Genomic DNA, 18,631 nt, shown 5'->3' with positions numbered 1-18,631 from the left:
TGTTTTTAGGAAACATGATTGGGTTTTTGATTGATTCAGCAACTTCAGTCAGTAGATAGTTGTACAAGTTAAAGCAGCTTTGACTATTTATAGACAAATTATTCCTGAACTTCAATAGAGATTTATTTCTTTTCATGTACATAAAATCATAGAAATGTAGGGCTGAGGGAGGACCATCCCTGGCAGGTGTTTGTCTAACCTGTTCTTAAAACCTCTAATGTTGCCTTCAATTTGAAATGTTTCAGAGTAACAGCCGTGTTAGTCTGTATTCGCAAAAAGAAAAGGAGTACTTGTGGCACCTTAGAGACTAACCAATTTATTTGAGCATAAGCTTTCATGAACTACAGTCACTTCATCAGATGCATACTGTGGAAAGTACAGAAGATCTTTTTATACACACAAACCATGAAAAAATGGGTGTTTACCACTACAAAAGGTTTTCTCTCCCCCCACCCCACTCTCCTGCTGGTAATAGCTTATCTAAAGTGATCACTCTCCTTACAATGTGTATGATAATCAAGTTGGGCCATTTCCAGCACAAATCCAGGGTTTAATAAGAATGTCTGGGGGGGATAGGAAAAAACAAGGGGAACTAGGTTACCTTGCGTAATGACTTAGCCATTCCCAGTCTCTATTCAAGCCTAAGTTAATTGTATCCAATTTGCAAATGAATTCCAATTCAACAGTCTCTTGCTGGAGTCTGGTTTTGAAGTTTTTCTGTTGTAATATCGCAACTTTCATGTCTGTAATCGCATGACCAGAGAGATTGAAGTGGTTTATGAATGTTATAATTCTTGACATCTGATTTGTGTCCATTTATTCTTTTATGTAGAGACTATCCAGTTTGACCAATGTACATGGCAGAGGGGCATTGCTGGCACATGATGGCATATATCACATTGGTGGATGTGCAGGTGAACGAGCCTCTGATAGTGTGGCTGATGTTATTAGGCCCTGTGATGGTGTCCCCTGAATAGATATGTGGGCACAGTTGTCTAGTTTTAGTAAAGTCCAGCCACGAGGAAGTTTGTGTGGAAGGTTGGTTTTTTATGAGAGTATCCATTTTTGACCTTCCACACAAACTTCCTCATGGTTGGACGTTACTAAAACTAGACAAGCCATTTACAACACACACTTTGCTTCTCTACAAAAGAAAAAGAACACTAAACTTTCTAAATTACTACATGCCAAAAGGGGCCACAGCAATGGTTCCCTCAACCCACCCAGCAATATTGTTAACCTATCCAACTATACTCTTAGCCCAGCAGAAGCAGCTGTCCTATGTCGGCGCCTCTCCTTCTGCCCCTCCACCCCCACGAACATGATACAGTTCTGTGGTGACCTGGAATCCTATTTTTGATGTCTCCGACTCAAGGAATATTTCCAACGCACCTCTGAACAACATACTAATCCACAGAGACCTCCCTACCAACACTACAAAAAGAAGGATTCTAGGTGGACTCCTCCTGAAGGTCGAGACAGCAGACTGGACTTCTACATAGAGTGCTTCCGCTGACGTGCACAGGCTGAAATTGTGGAAAAGCAGCATCACTTGCCCCACAACCTCAGCCGTGCAGAACACAAAGCCGTCCACAGCCTCAGAAACAATTCTGACATCATAGTCAAAAAGGCTGACAAAGGAGGTGCTGTTGTCATCATGAATAGGTCGGAATATGAACAAGAGGCTGCTCGGCAGCTCTCCAACACCACTTTCTACAAGCCATTACCCTCTGATCCCACTGAGAGTTACCAAAAGAAACTACACCATTTGCTCAAGAAACTCCCTGAAAAAGCACAAGAACAAATCCGCACAGACACACCCCTGGAACCCCGACCTGGGATATTCTATCTACTACCCAAGATCCATAAACCTGGAAATCCTGGGCGACCCATCATCTCAGGCATTGGCACCCTGACAGCAGGATTGTCTGGCTATGTAGACTCCCTCCTCTGGTCCTACGCTACCAGCACTCCCAGCTACCTTCGAGACACCACTGACTTCCTGAGGAAACTTCAATCCATCGGTGATCTTCCTGATAACACCATCCTGGCCACTATGAATGTAGAAGCCCTCTACACCAACATTCCACACAAAGATGGACTACAAGCCGTCAAGAACACTATCCCCAATAATTTCACGGCTAACCCAGTGGCTGAACTTTGTGACTTTGTCCTTACCCATAACTATTTTACATTTGGGGACAATGTATACCTTCAAATCAGCGGCACTGCTATGGTACTCGCATGGCCCCACAGTATGTCAATATTTTTATGGCTGACTTAGAACAACGCTTCCTCAGCTCTCGTCCCCTAACGCCCCTACTCTACTTGCGCTATATTGATGACATCTTCATCATCTGGACCCATGGAAAAGAAGCCCTTGAGGAATTCCACCATGATTTCAACAATTTCCATCCCACCATCAACCTCAGCCTGGTCCACTCCACACAAGAGATCCACTTCCTGGACACTACAGTGCTAATAAACGATGGTCACACAAACACCACCCTATACCGGAAACCTACTGACCGCTATTCCTACCTACATGCCTCCAGCTTTCACCCTGACCACACCACACGATCCATTGTCTACAGCCAAGCTCTGTGATACAACCGCATTTGCTCCAACCCCTCAGACAGAGACAAACACCTACAAGATCTCTATCAAGCATTCTTACAACTACAATACCACCTGTGGAAGTGAAGAAACAGATTGAGAGAGCCAGAAGTGTTCCCAGAAGTCACCTACTACAGGACAGGCCTAACAAAGAAAATAACAGAACGCCACTAGCTGTCACCTTCAGCCCCCAACTAAAACCCCTCCAACGCATTATTAAGGATCTACAACCTATCCTGAAGGATGACCCAACACTCTCACAGATCTTGGGAGACAGGCCAGTCCTTGCCTACAGGCAGCCCCCCAACCTGCAGCAAATACTTACCAACAACCACATACCACACAACAGAACCACTAACTCAGGAACCTATCCTTGCAACAAAGCCCGTTGCCAGCTGTGCCCACATATCTATTCAGGGGACACCATCACAGGGCCTAATAACATCAGCCACACTATCAGAGGCTCGTTCACCTGCACATCCACCAATGTGATATATGCCATCATGTGCCAGCAATGCCCCTCTGCCATGTACATTGGTCAAACTGGACACTCTCAATGTAAAAGAATAAATGGACACAAATCAGATGTCAAGAATTATAACATTCATAAACCAGTCGGAGAACACTTCAATCTCTCTGGTCACGCGATTACAGACATGAGAGTTGCGATATTACAACAGAAAAACTTCAAAACCAGACTCCAGCGAGAGACTGTTGAATTGGAATTCATTTGCAAATTGGATACAATTAACTTAGGTTACCTTGCATAATGACTTAGCCACTCCCAGTCTCTAGTCAAAGCTATTTCCCCTTGTTTTTTCCTACCCTCCGCCCCTTAGACGTTCTTGTTAAACCCTGGATTTGTGCTGGAAATGGCCCACCTTGATTATCATAACATTCTAAGGAGAGTGATCACTTTAGATAAGTTATTACCAGCAGGAGAGTGGGGTGGGGGGAGAGAAAACCTTTTGTAGTGGTAAACACCCATTTTTTCATGGTTTGTGTGTATAAAAAGATCTTCTGTACTTTCCACAGTATGCATCCAATGAAGTGAGCTGTAGCTGACAAAAGCTTATGCTCAAATAAATTGGTTAGTCTCTAAGGTGCCACAAGTACTCCTTTTCTTTTTTCAATTTGAAATGTTCTTTCTACTTCACAGATTTTTCACACCTGTACGTGTTGCATCCTCTCACATATGTGGCATATGATTATAATACCCATCTTGTAATTGTGGAACTTTGTGATACTATGATTGTTATTGTTTTTATTTCAGTAACGACGAGGAGCCCCAGTCATGGACCTTTGTGTGTTAGATAATATGTTATTTTGGGGGCAAGAACCATCTTTTTCTTCTGTGTTTGTACAATACCTAAGTAAATAAGCTACATTTATTTGGGAATTATGACTTCCTCCTTTGCCTCTGTTTCCGTTTCTAACTTTCCAACTCTCTGAGCAATTTTCAAGCTGTTGCTTCAAAAAATAAACAAAAAACTAGCAAATAAAAATAACTCCTTCCATGTGTTCTACTTTATGTGGAATTTCCCCCACAAATGATGTGTGTCCAAGGTCCATCACTGACAAACTTCATTCCTGAACTAGGAGCAGGTTTAGAATATAGTATTTTGTAAACAATCCAAGGTAGAAACAGGCATAATAGAAAGTTGGGGGTCTTTCCCTTTTTTGAATGGTGTGTTTATACTCCCTACAGTTCTTGCCTGGGTTAGTTACTAACTATAAGACCATATAACCCTAACCACTTGGAACAAATCAGAGCTGTTCTTGGCCATTTGTACAGGTTTATTATGGTGTGCAGTGATCTATCTTTCTCTGTCCCCGCACAGTTGGATTCATGGTCATAAGGGAACTTGCCTTTTGAAAATCAACTGATGTGCAGATCAGCACTGATAATGTTAGAAGGCACTATTCCAAGATTTTTTTTTTATCTGAACATCCCAAAGATTTTAAGAACGTTAATGTGTCATTAAAGCTCAGAACACCTTTCCGTGGTAGATTAGCATAGTCATTCGTAACATCGCCACTTGTGACTAATGCATCCTTCTCAAACTCCTGCTGATAAAACATTTACCCCTCAATCTGGTTTAAACAAACAAACAAACAACCACCCCGTTTGTTTTTTTTTAAGTGTTCCTGTTTTTTGTCTCTTTTTTCCTTTTGTCAGTGAATCTACGAACGGCAAAAAATCATGGACATGATAAAGCCAAACCATTACAATTAATGTTATGCATAGTGAGGATAATATTTGATTCTTTCCTTTAACTATCAAAAATATTGTTTACCATTATCTTAACTTTTAAAAGAATAATTTCTAAAAAGCTGAAAACCATTGAAAGATGTGGTTTAAATGGCATCAATCTATTAGCCAATCCTAATTATTGAAGAAATCCATTAAAGCCTTTTATGAGGCTCCAGCCAAGAGCACTACGTAAATGATCTAATAGGAGGCTTGTGTAGAAATACCCTCATCATATTCAAGGCTGTTTTCTCTGCTGCATGACAGAACTCCACTAGAAGCCCAAAGCTGCCAGCTTATCCAAGCGTTTTGGATGACACTACCCTATGGTGCTAGTCACCAGATCACCTCCATTAAAATACACCTTTGAGACAGCATTTTGCAAGAAAGCTAAATTCTAAAAAAAACTTATTTGTATTTAGTGACAACTTAGTGATAGTGCTGGCTTCAGAAGTCTGTTCCCACAGTGTTAAATATAGGAATTAACAATTGCCAATCTCTCTCCTCCACAAATAAATACTGATTACTGATTCACAGCTGGAATTTACAGAGATTTTTATTCATTAAGGTGTGAATAGCTGCCATGTTGTTTTAGTCTCAAAAGAAGATCATTGGCAGCAGAATGGAATTGCTATGTCAGGCTGTTTCCCTCATGTTTTCTAAATATAACTCATCACCAGTCAGGTTTCTGAGGCCATCTGCATTAATATTTCTAGACAACTAAAATATAGCATATATTGACAATGTAAATTGACAAAAATGGGGGTTAAAGAGATTTACCCTTGTACTTCATTCAGGTGGGAAAAAAATCTTTACTTTTTAGGAGAGGTACCGTTCAACTGTAGTATGCTATAGTACAGATTTTTTCAAGGTGACTTCAACTTATTAGTGTCCAACTTGAGGTAGCTTAAAGTAGCCTGATTTTCAGAAAGTGCTTACCATCCACCTTCCTCTTGATAATGGGTTGACAGTCTGTAACCGTTACAATTATGAAGCAAGGTGAAAATGTACTGCAAAGAGCTAACAAGAGTAGTTTTCACAATGGGGTCTTTCTGAAGAAAAACACTAAATGGCACATCTTTTTCACAAACTTGTACATTCTGTCAATACTATATAAATAAAACAATCGTAATAATTTCCTTTTCTGCTGTGAGGACTCCTATCAAGTTGTAGCTGTGGTGATTGAATTCCCCCTCGTTTGTCATTTTGGGATTCTTTCTGTCTGTAGTCTCAAAAAGTGATTGTTGAGTTTACAAAGATATAATTGTTTTCACTGTCTTTTCCATTATTCAGTAACTTTGATCATGTAAGTCATTATTCACATCAATTCTTATCTCCTTGATACATGTCAAATGGACCTGGGATGTGTTTTTCTAATTCCTTTTGTGGGTTATTCTTTTGGTAGTAACGTTTGCTAAATATTATTTACATTAGCAGTTCTTTTACATGCTTTCACTATTATAGCCTTTGTATTGCCTGGCTACCATCTTCTTTAAAGTTGACACACGAGAAAAAAATTACCAACAACATATCTTTTCAGTAATGATGCAAGATTTCTAATCTCTTATCATGAACTTGTATTTTCTCTGCTCCCTTTGATTTGTTGTTTTGTTGCATCTGCTTTATAAATCATTATCAATCCTTTCCAGTCATCCAGATCTGCAAAGGAGTTCCCAGAAGGGCAGTCATTTTAGAGAGGCATTCCTTGTGTTACCGTCTATAAGATTTTATGGGCATGCGCTGCTGTATGCCCCTATTTTACTAGAAAAGGCCATGCTGTCATTACAAAACAAAACTCTATGCTGCAACTCCCCCAGGAATCTCTTTCTCTTTCATCGACACGCTACAGTACCTCAAGCTGTTGTTTCTTTGCTCATCCGCCCACTGTAATCCTTACTCTGTCTTTGTGATTCCAAAGACTCTTTATTTTTTCACTTCATGTTGGGCCCATCTCTCCTGCTTCTCTCAGGTTATTACACATTATTCAGGTTGCACACTGGCTTAAGGATTTGTCTTTTATTGCACAGATATTTTTCTGGAGGCATAAGAATATAAGAGTTGCCCTACTGGGTCAGACCATGGTCCATCTTGCTCAGTATCCTGCCTCTGACAGTGGCCTGAACCAGAGCTTCACGAAGGGTGAACAGAACAGGAAATTTTATGTCGAGATTCACTCCTGCCTTTCACTCTTGGCTTCTAGTAGTCAGAGGCTGGCTAATAGCCATTGATGGAACAGTCCAGCTAGAACTTACCGCTTTCTTTTTTTAACCCATTTATATTTTTGGGTATCAGAACATCCCCTGGCAATGAGTTCCACAGGTTAACTGTGAATTGTGTGAAAAAGTACTTCCTCTTGTTTGTATTAAACCTGCTACCTAATAATTTCATCAGGTGACCCCTGGTTTTTGTATTGTGTGAAAGAGTAAATAACACTTCTGTATTCACTTTTCCTATACCATTCATGATTTTATAGACCGCTATCATATCCCCTCTCAGTTGTCTCTTTTCCAAGCTGAACAGCCCTAATCTTTTTAATTTCTTCTTGTATGGAAGCTGTTCTGTAGCCTTGATCATCTTTCCCTTCTCTGAGCCTTTTCCAGTTCCACTATATCCTTTTTGAGAAGAGGTGACCAGAACTAGACAGTATTCAAGGTTTGGGCAAACCATGGATTTGTATAATGACATTATATATTTTTTTATCTATCCTTTTCCTAACAGTTCTTAACATTCTGTTGACGACGGTTGCTGTGCATTGAGTAGAAGTTATTTTAAAAAAAACAAAACTGTCAATAGTGATCTCTTTCTTCAGTGGTAACAGCTAATTTAGAACCTATCATTGTGAATGTATAGTTGGGATTATTTTTTTCAATGTGCATTATTTTGCCCCTATCAGTGGTGAATTTCATCTGCCATTGTTGCCCAGTTTGCCCAGTTTTGTGAGATCCCTTTGTAACTCCTCACAGTCTGCTTTGGATTTAACTATCTGGAATAATTTTGTATCATCCACAGACTTCACAATCTCACTGTTCACCCCTTATTCCAGATCATTAATGAATATGTTGAACAGCCGAGGTCCCAGTACAGACCTGTGGGGGACCCTGCTGTTCACCTCTCTCCATTGTGGAGCTGACCTTTTATCTCTCCCTTTGTTTCCCATGTTTCAATCAGTTAATGATCCATGAGAGGACCTTCCCCCTTATTCTGTGGCTACTTAGTTTCCTTAAAATCTTTTGGTGAAGGCTTTTTGAAAATCCAAGTAGGCTACATCGACTGGATTGTCCTTATCCGCATGCCTGTTGTCTCCCTCAAAGCATTGAGGGACTTTGGTGAGGCATGACTTCCCTTTACAAAAGCTGGATTGACTCTCCCCCAACAAATTATATTTATCTATGTGTCTCGTAATTCTGTTCTTTATTATAGTTTCTACCAATTTTCCCAGTACTGGCTTTAGGCTCACCCATCTACAATTGCCAATATCACCTCTGAAGGCAATTGGAGTGATTAGTATAATAAAAGACAATTGTTTGTTATTACCATTTATGAAATCCTATTAGATGAAAATGTTCTTTGTTACAATAAATAGTGCCGTAAAATAATAGTGACTTTTTTATCTTAAAAAAGTAAAAACCGTTAATGTTTCTTTGTTTAAGGATAATATGCCCCCAGGTAATGGTATCTGGGATACACTATTTATTTCTGTATACTTAGAATAGGGAAAAAACTTTAGTACTATTTCTTAAGTACTGCTGTGTGTCAGCTTTTGGTAAATGCTGCCTTTTTAATGGTGATGCTGTCCTTTGTCATTGTATCACCTGTTCTGCATGCACAATAGCATTTGGTAATAGCTTCATTAGGCACCTGTTTTATGTGCTTGATTCTTTTCTCACTCACCAGTGTAAATCGGGAATAGCTCCAGTGAAGTGATGTAGGTATATGTGAGAATGGAATCAGGGTGTGTTTACACCTCTTTACAGATTGGTACTAATAAATATGAGCTGAGCACCTCACAAGTTCAGACCCATAGATTTTTCAAGTGTACAATACACTTTAAAAACTGTGATTATTACTGTATGTTTTACACAGAGAAATGGGTTCCAGGTGGCTCCTTTGTATAGCTGTACAGGGACCACAGAGCCACTGTTTACAGTGAGGAATATCTCCAGCTTTAGAGAAATTCCCTGGTAGTGTATGGCCAGCAAAAAGAGTGACTGTACCACAACTAAAGTGGGGCAGAATTTGTATGGGCTTACCCAAAGAAGGGCAGCTCTGCTTTGTGGTTAGGGGTGGGAGGTGGGGGGGGGGAGAAGGTCAGAAACTGCTGCAAAAGGTGCTCGGTGGTCAGCTTTGCGGCAATGACTTACCCCCTTCCCCTCCCCAGGAATGTGCATAAAGGTACGAAACCTGGGTGGGGCAAGTCTCTATGTGCAAGCAGCGAGGAAGCCAGCACCCACCCTTCCTCCCCTAGTGGAAGCGAATGGCAGGCTGGGTTAGGACCTGCTGTGGGCATTACACTAGTCGCCCCTTTTAAAGGGGGGCTGGGAAGGAATTTTTCCTGCATCACCCGAATTGACTTTGGTGGAGTGTGGTTTTTTCGCCTTCCTCACAACGGGTGTGAGGATGGACCTTTTCTGGTTAATAGAAAAAGTGGTAGGCCATATGTCGCAAATTATTTTGTAATGTTGGGCAGCTGTTCAGTGCAGGTATTCCATTGGGAGGGCAGTCAGTGACCAGATAAATGGCCTGGTAAAGGACATAAAAGGAGGTACTGGATAAAGAAACAGAACGGGGAAGGGGGATCGGGGACTCCTATGATTGGTATGTCAGGGAGCCAACACCCTCCCCCCTGTTCTCCTAGCCCTCCCTAACCCTCTTCCGTGGATGGTAAGGTCCAAGCCATGGGTTGGCTGGGGGACCTGGATGGAAACAAAGCGGGGCTGGTGAAAGCCCCAGAGAACTGATTTGAATAAGCATGGATTTGCCTGCACTGTACACTTTATCTGCTGGGTAGTCCCAGACATATATATAATAAAGTTGCGGCCTGATTAAAACCCATAACAAGTCTCCTGTCCTTCTTGCGGTGTACCCAGACAATCCATTTCCCCTTACACATCCCAAGCCCTACACCCCCTTTCCTGGGGAAGGCTTGGTAAAAAATCCTCACCAATTTGTACAGGTGAACACAGACCCAAACCCTTGAATCTTAAGAACAATGAAAAAGCAATCAGGTTCTTAACAGAAGAATTTTAATTAAAGAAAAGGTAAAAGAATCACCTCTGTAAAATCAGGATGGTAAATATCTTACAGGGTAATTAGATTCAAAACATGGAGAATCCCTCTAGGCAAAACCTTAAGTTACAAAAAGACACAAAAACAGGAATATACATCCCATTCAGCACACCTTATTTACCAGCCATTTAAACAAAACAGAAATCTAATACATATCTAGCTAGATTACTTACTAAGTTCTAAGACTCCATTCCTTTTCTGTTCCCGGCAAAAGCATCACACAGAGAGACAGACCCTTTGTTTCCCTCCCCCACCGCCAGATTTTAAAGTATCTTGTCTCCTCATTGGTCATTTTGGTCAGGTGCCAGTGAGGTTATCTTAGCTTCTTAACCCTTTACAGGTGAAAGGACTTTGCCTCTGGCCAGGAGGGATTTTATAGCACTGTATGCAGAAAGGTGGTTACCCGTCCCTTTATATTTATGACAGGGCTTTTGTGAGATTTCATTAGTTAATATTTCTAAAAGGGGATAGGTATGAAAAATGCTAAGTAGTAGTAATTTTTAATGATTATTTGTTCACAGCTGCTGCACATACACTCAGCTCATAAGACATTTTTTTTTGCTTTTGCCTTTTTCCCCTGGTGCTTCCCAAGCCTCTCACTAATAAACAAAAGCAATGGAAATAAAAAATACGGGGTAATAGAGCATTAAAGGTTTGATGTTAGCATACAATATTAACTCTTCCTTACTGCTGTACAGGCCTGCTGTTTCATTGTTTTCAGCGACGTGTCCATTCATAATGACTGCAAGAAAACAGATCCAGCAGTGAAGGATTTAAGAAAATTTAAAGTGTAAGCTAAATATCTGGGTCGACAATTTCCTTTTAAGCCATTGCTTTGAAAAATAGTCCAGAACGGTGCAAGCTAAGGACAGTGTGTCAGCCTTACTTCTGTAGGATTATCTCAAAGCCTTAACATTACTGATTTTGTGCATGTGGCTTAATTTATCTTTTGAGCTACTGGGGGAGCACAATTTTCAGCCTCAGCAGCCTTCAGCATGCAAATATCTGATGGATCTTCTTGCTAAAATAATTTCTATTAATGTAGTTAATGTGCATCAGAAAGTATGATAAATGAATTTTGTCACTTGGTAGCAGCATGTCTTGAGAGAGACTTACAATACGCATTAATGTGCCTTTGATGTCTGAAGGACATTTCCCCTAAGTAAATAGTTTTCTCTTACAGTTTTTTAGAAAACTCTGAACATGGAATGTGATATTCAGTTCTTTATACTTAAAACTATAGACTATATAGACATAGACCACATTGAGGAAAAGAATGGAGTTTATTCTCTTTACTGGGTTCTTGCTACTACAGCAAAAGGCAAACAGAATTGGCTAAACGTCATGGTTGCATGTATTTTTATTTAAATGAAAAGTTAACGGTAAGGTGGATAAGGGAAAAAAATCCAGTGATTATGGAACTATGAAAGTAAATTAACCCAGTCAGCAAGATTATCACTTTGCCTTTTTGTGTTCACCTTTTAGGTAAATGTCAGTTTACTTCCTTGGTAGTTCTGAAGGTTCAAGTATTTTTAATGGATTTTCCTTGCCTTGTTAGGGTAATGAAAATCTTGTCTGGTTATACTCCAAATATGTGTGGTTTTAACAGTTACCATATTATGTTATATATGTCTCATTTTTGAGTGCTGTGGTTTTAATTACCTTCATATATTTTAAATCGAAATACTTTGTTGCACATTAGTCTGTCCAGTGTGTGTGTGTGTGAATGCATCTATAATCCTGTGAAATGGAAGCACAAGTAATACCATTTCCAAGTTTCAAAGTATCTTTTCCCCCTAATACTTGAATATTTGAAATGTCCATTCTCATGCTCTTGTCCTAGAATTAATTGTTCAATCACTTTATGGCCCATGCTGTCTGTTTTTCCAGTATGTTTCATGTCTGTTTTAAATTTTTTTACAGAAATATCCTTCTTAGTTAACTGCTGTTTTAACTTCATTTTAGATGGCATTTTCTCATATTTTTTACTTCTGTCTAATAAAATTGCCAATATTTTTGGAGGAAGCTATGGCCCTGGTACTCCAACCCTCATCTTTCTTTCCCTATACCTTCTTAATACGTGTGCATGTGAAACTATATTGTAAATGCTTCAGAGCAAAGCCATATCTTTCATAAGCCCTGTCAGGTATTTTGGGCACTTGACAAATAATAACTCTTGTAGCACCTCTCGTCAAAGGTACTGAAAGAGCTTTACAGACATCGGTTAATTAGGCACCTCTTCCTTTATGTGACAAGGAATATGCTATAGAGGTAAACAGCCATTTCTGAGATGGTGGGGCTTGATTGTGTAATTGTAAAGAGCAACACCATGGAACAGTTTAAGATTGGAAGTAACAGTACCTCAGTCCAGTGACACTGCAATGAATTTAGATAGGCAGAATATGATTGTTTGTTAGAATTTTGATGGAATATCGGAGATAACATGCAACAAGTGGATTGGGATATTTAATTACTATAGCATGAACTTTATACCCCATATGAAAGGTGTGGTGGTATCATGACACCCACCCATGATGCATGGCACCTTAAAGAATATATACCGTCAATAGATATGATCCCTGCCCCAAAGAGCTTGCAGTGGAAGGAGACATAATGCTGCGAATAGTAGATAAGGAAATCGGTGAGTGCGTGGGTGATGGTTGCAAAAGTTACTCCTGACAGAATTCTGCTCCGATGTGGGGGCGCAGAATTCATATACCTGCACTTTTTGAACCTCCTCTAGCTGATTAACTGCCTCAATTAAGAAAGTAGATATAAATATGATAGAATAGCTTTGTGTACCTCCTATGAGCACATATCTTCATCCCTAGCATGCATCCCAGAAAATAAGCATCCAGTCTTCAGGTTTATATAGTTGAGCATTATAAGTCAAAACAAGATAGTTGATGTTTTAAAAGTGTGTAATAAGGCACTAACTAGGAGCCTGCTTGCCAAATGGTTTTTTTTATTTTTTATTTAGTCACAGCAAATAAATGAAGTGACCCAAGAACAAAAAGAAATGAACTAAGATGAATAAAACAAACTAAAATTAGCAATATGCTAAAGGCATGCACGTTGCTTAGGGCCATATGCAGCTGACAAATGATGTGATGACAGACAGCAGATGAATTTCCATTCTCAATCTAAATTCTGTTTGCTACACAAGGTCAAAACTTGACTTAAAAACAAAACAAAAAGAAATCCCACTTTGTCCAGCATCTGCATTGTGGAGGCCTGTGTTAAAGCAGTGTAATCCGTAGAAAACCCCTTAGTTGGGAGTGGGTGGGTGAGATTCTGTGGCCTGCATTGTGCAGGAGGTCGGACTAGATGATCATAATGGTCCCTTCTGACCTTAGTATCTATGAAAACAAATTCTATGAAAGTTCCCAAACCCTTTGGTAGTATTAAGGTTTATTGACTCTGGCCCCAAATTAGTAATTTCAGTAATATCTTCATGATGATGAATTATTGTTGCTGTCCATCTGTACTTTAAAGCATTGTGTCTTTGCATGCCCTGAACAGTATAAGCAACTCCCTTATTAAGGATCCAATCCTGCAGGATCTTTCATGACATAATTTGTCGTTAAGGACACTCAGCACGTCACAGGAAATGCTCATCTCCTATCAGGATTTGGTTTGACCACAAGTGCTGAAATAGAGGAGGAAAGTGATAGGGCTAATTGCTGATACAGCTATACTGGCAGAGCCTCCTAGTGAAGACACAGCTTATACCGGCATCAAGAGACTTTTTGCCAGTATAGTGAAACCACCTCCTGAATGACATACACTATATCAGCAAAAGGTCTCGTTTGCCGTATAGCTGTGTCTACACAAGGGGTTTTGCTGGCAGAGGTATTGTCAGTCAGGGGTGTGGATTTTTTCACACCCCTGTCCAAAATAGCTATGCCAACAAAACTTTTGTAGGATAGAACTAGCTGTGTTTATTAAAACGGTGGCAGCTTTTTCTGAATAGCTTGATGTAGGAAGTATTTGGAACTCATGTCAGCAGTGTAACTGAAAATCAATGGGGTTCAAAAGAACTTAAATCCATTTTGGAATTATTAGATAATTGAAGCATTCCAGAACTTCTTGTTTAATAATTAGAGGGTTCCCCATAAAGAGAAGCAGAAATACTTCAGTAATGCAGAGTTTTTCCTCTCGACTTCACTTTTATGCCATAATCTGCTCCCTCAGACTCAGAATAGTATAGTTCTCTTTCGTAAATAGTCCCTAGGGTGGAAAATGTTGGGTTTATTTCCACGCTCCATTTTCATAATACCTCAAATGAAATATTTTCCCAAAAAATGAGTAAAGAAATATTAAATACTCTTCATTTTAAAGCTATAGGGTTTTTTCCCCAAAGTAAACAGTATATTCAGCTAGTACTAAGTAAAGATGTTTGTTTAACCTATTGCATGCCAGGCTGCCAAGTGCTTTGTTTTTCTCTTTTTTTTTACTTTTAATGACAGCCAATAAGTTAACTGAACCAAGAGCTCTAAAGAATTGAATGAAGTTGAATAAAACAAACTAAAATTAGTAGGACTATCAAGTGATTAAAAAAATTGTGATTAATCCTGATTAATCGCACTATTAAAGTGATTAATCATGCTGTAAAACAATAGAATAACATTTATTTTAAATATTTTTGGATATTTACTATATTTTCAAATATATTTAAATTACAACACAATACAAAGTGTACAGTGCTCATTTTATATTTTTTATTACAAATATTTGCACTGTAAAAAACAAAAAAAATATTTTTTTCAATTCACCTTATACAAGTACTGTAGTGCAATCTCTTTATCATGAAAGGTGAACTTAAAAATGTAGAATTATGTACAAAAAAACCCCTGCATTCAAAAATAAAACAACGTAAAACTTTAGAGCCTACAAGTCCACTCAGTCCTACTTCTTGGTCAGACAATTGCTCAGACAGACAAGGTTGGTTACAGTTTGCAGGAGATAATGCTGCCTGCTTCTTGTTTACAGTGTCACCTGACAGTGAGAACAGGCATTCACATGGCACTGTCATAGCTGTTGTTACAAGATATTTACGTGCCAGATGTGCTAAAGATTCATATGTCCCTTCAGGCTTCAACCACCATTCCAGAGGATATGCGTCCATGCTGATGATGGGTTCTGCTTGATAATGATCCAAAGCAGTGCGGGCTGATGCATGTTCATTTTCATCATCTGAGTCAGATGCCACCAGCAGAAGGTTGATTTTCTTTTTTGGTGGTTTGGGTCCTGTAGTTTCCGCATCAGAGTGTTGCTCTTTTAAGACTTCTAAAAGCATGCTCCACGCTTTGTCCCTCTCAGATTTTGGACGGCACTTCAGATTCTTAAACCTTGGGTCAAGTGCTGTAGCTAGTTTTAGAAATTTCACATTGGTACCTTCTTTGCATTTTGTCAAATCTGCTGTGAAAGTGTTCTTAAAATGAACATGTGCTGGGTCATCATCCGAGACTGCTGTAACATGAAATATATGCAGAATGAGGGTAAAACAGAGCAAGAGACATACAATTCTTCCCCCAAGGAGTATAGTCACAAATTTAATTGACACATTATGTTTTTAACAAGCATCATCAGTATGGAAGCATGTCCTCTGGAATGGTGGCTGAAGCATGAAGGAGCGTACAAATGTTTAGCATATCTGGCATGTAAATACCTTGCAACACCGGCTACAACAGTGCCATGCAAATGCCTGTTCTCACTTTCAGGTGACATTGTAAATAAGAAGCAGGCAGCAATATCTCCCATCAATGTAAACAAACTTGTTTGTCTTAGCGATTGGTAGAATAAGACTGAGTGGATTTGTAGGTTCTAAAGTTTTACACTGTTTTGTTTTTGAGTGCAGTTATGTAACCAAAAAAAATCTGCATTGTCAGTTCAACTTTCACAAGAGATTGCACTTCAGTACTTGTATGAGGTGAATTGAAAAATACTATTTCTTTTGTTTATCATTTTTACAGTACATATATATGTAATAAAAAATAATATAAAGACAGCACTGTGCACTTTGTATTCTGTGTTGTAGTTGAAATTAATATTAAAATGTAGAAAAGCATCCAAAATATTTAATAAATTTCAATTGGTATTCTCTTGTTATAAGTGCAATTAATTGTGATTAATTTTTTAATCGCGATTAATTTTTTGAATTAATCGCATGAGTTAACGGTGATTAATTGACAGCCCTAAAAATTAGTAACGACACTCATTGCTGTGGGCAACATAGTTGATGCATGATGTGGTGACCGTCAGCAGACAGATCCTCGTTTCAATTTTGAAATCTATCTATTCTATGCATTAATAATGTTACTGTTCTCACCATCCACAGCAGCTGCATTACCATACTGTCTGTACTTTTTGTTGTGGGGTTGGCCCCTTTGCCTAACCAAGCTGTTGTAGTTTCACTGCTAATCTCCACCAATACAGTTTGCTTATAGTGCTGGGAAGATATGACACGGATGAAACCTGCCGCCAATGGACTTTGACCTGGGATGGCTAACCTAGGTACAGTGTAACAGAAGATTCCACAGCTGCTGCCTCTTTTGTGCCTTTTCCTTTGAGGTCACCTGGTTCTGCTGACATTGCCTCTTCTACATCAGCTTCTGCCCCTGGGCTCTTGCCCTTTTGTAGCTCCCCTGCCCCTATCACTGCTTACCAGTCTGTAAGGGTCTTTGTTTCTGCTGAAAACATTTCTGCACTTGCCTCTGCTGTTGTTTCCTTTTCTGTATCTTCTCCACCTCTGCTGCTGCTCACCCTCTTCATCTTCCCCACTTCAGCTGATTTGCCTCTTCTGTAATATTTGTTGCTCCTCACAACTCAGCCGTGATTGTGCTGAGGTGATGGATTTTAAGCAGGTAAATTTTATTTGGCCATTGAATTATATAAATTCTATTACCTGAGCATACAAATATTAGGACCCGTCGAGGTGTTTGTACATTAAAGTGGCATGCATATAGAAGGAGAGCTTCTTTGCAAATCAGGCCTCACGTGTCAAAAAAGTGTATAAAACTTGACTATTTTTTCCCCAAGTGTATTATTCTCATTTGCACCAGCTGCCTTCCTCCCAGATTTTCAATCTTACTTCTTGTGCAGAATGAGATGAAAAGACAGTGCAAAGCCAATTTTAAATGTGAACTATGTTCACCTTCAACTGTCAGATGTCATTTATATGGAGCACTATAGTATATGCAGAGAACTTCACAAATCCCTGCTCCTGTGATCTTACAGTTTAATCCAAAGACATAATATGACAACTGCAAATCAAGAGAGCAACACTGATGTCTGTCTTAAGAAAGGGTTTTAATGAGCAGGCTGGTGCCTGTTGCATAAAATGCAGATATCTACTTCAAGACCATAGGGGCAGAGAATACAGAACAGTGAGAGTGTGAGGAGCGGTGTCAGCTAGGAGCTGCAGTTGCTACTGAAAGCCAACTGTAAGGGAAAAAACAGCTGCAGGCTTTGGGTAAAAGTCTTGTGAAACAGTGAAAATGCAGTTTTGCTACCTTTGCTTTACATGCATCACGTTGCACCGTTGAACATATGAATCTTGATTGGTGTAAGCCCTTACTCACTTCTTTGTGACCGAGACTGTCTTTTTGTTACATGTACAGTGCCAAGCACCATGGGGCCTTGGTATATGACTGGGCCTCCTGAGGTGCTACTGCAGGGCAAACAATAACAATAATATTGTTGGTGCACAATTACTCAGAAACTAGCCCTTCTGAAGTATTGAGATGGAAAGACCCCTCAGGGAAGAGACATGGCCTGCGTAATTGTCCATAAAGAGCGATTATAATGTTTCACTTTGAGATTTACTGAATGTAGATCGAGGTTTAATTTAATAGAATCATAGAAGTGTAGACCTGGACGGGACCTCAAGAGGTGATCTAGTCCAGCTCCATGCACTCAAGGTAAGACTATGTAATAACTAGACCATTCCTGAGAGATGTTTGTTTAACCTGTTCTTCAAAACCTCCAGTGATGGAGATTCCTAGGCAATTTGTTCCAGTGCTTAACTACCCTGACAGTTAAGAAGGTTTTCCTAATATCCAACCTAAATCTCACTTGCTGCAATTTAAGCTCATTGCTTCTTCTCCCTTAAATTTAGAGATTAAGGGGAACAATTTTTCACCCTTTTAACAAACCTTTATGTACTCAAAAACTGTTATGTCCCCCCTCAGTCTTCTCTTCTTCAGACTAAACAAGCCCATGTTTTTTCAATCTTTCTTCATAGGTCATGTTTTCTAGACCTTTAATCAGTTTTGTTGCTCTCCTTTGGACTTTTTCCAATTTGTCAACATCTTTCCTGAAATGTGGTGCCCAGAAGTGGACACGATACTCCAGCTGAGGCCTTATCAGCAAGGAGTAGATCAATTTGTCAACATCTTTCCTGAAATGTGGTGCCCAGAAGTGGACACGATACTCCAGCTGAGGCCTTATCAGCAAGGAGTAGATCAGAAGAATTAC

At 39.5% G+C, this 18,631-nt stretch overlaps 1 protein-coding gene across 10 annotated transcripts in view; it reads left to right on the top strand.

Moving 5' to 3' along the window:
- GABRB2 (gamma-aminobutyric acid type A receptor subunit beta2) overlaps positions 1-18,631 on the top strand; it is a 308,782-nt gene that overhangs the window by 82,268 nt on the left and 207,883 nt on the right. The gene's annotated exons all lie outside the window — the stretch shown is intronic.

Source organism: Lepidochelys kempii, chromosome 8 (assembly GCF_965140265.1).
Source record: "Lepidochelys kempii isolate rLepKem1 chromosome 8, rLepKem1.hap2, whole genome shotgun sequence".
In the NCBI taxonomy this organism is placed as follows: Eukaryota; Metazoa; Chordata; order Testudines; family Cheloniidae; genus Lepidochelys; species Lepidochelys kempii.
This window is presented reverse-complemented; position numbering and strand designations above follow the sequence as displayed.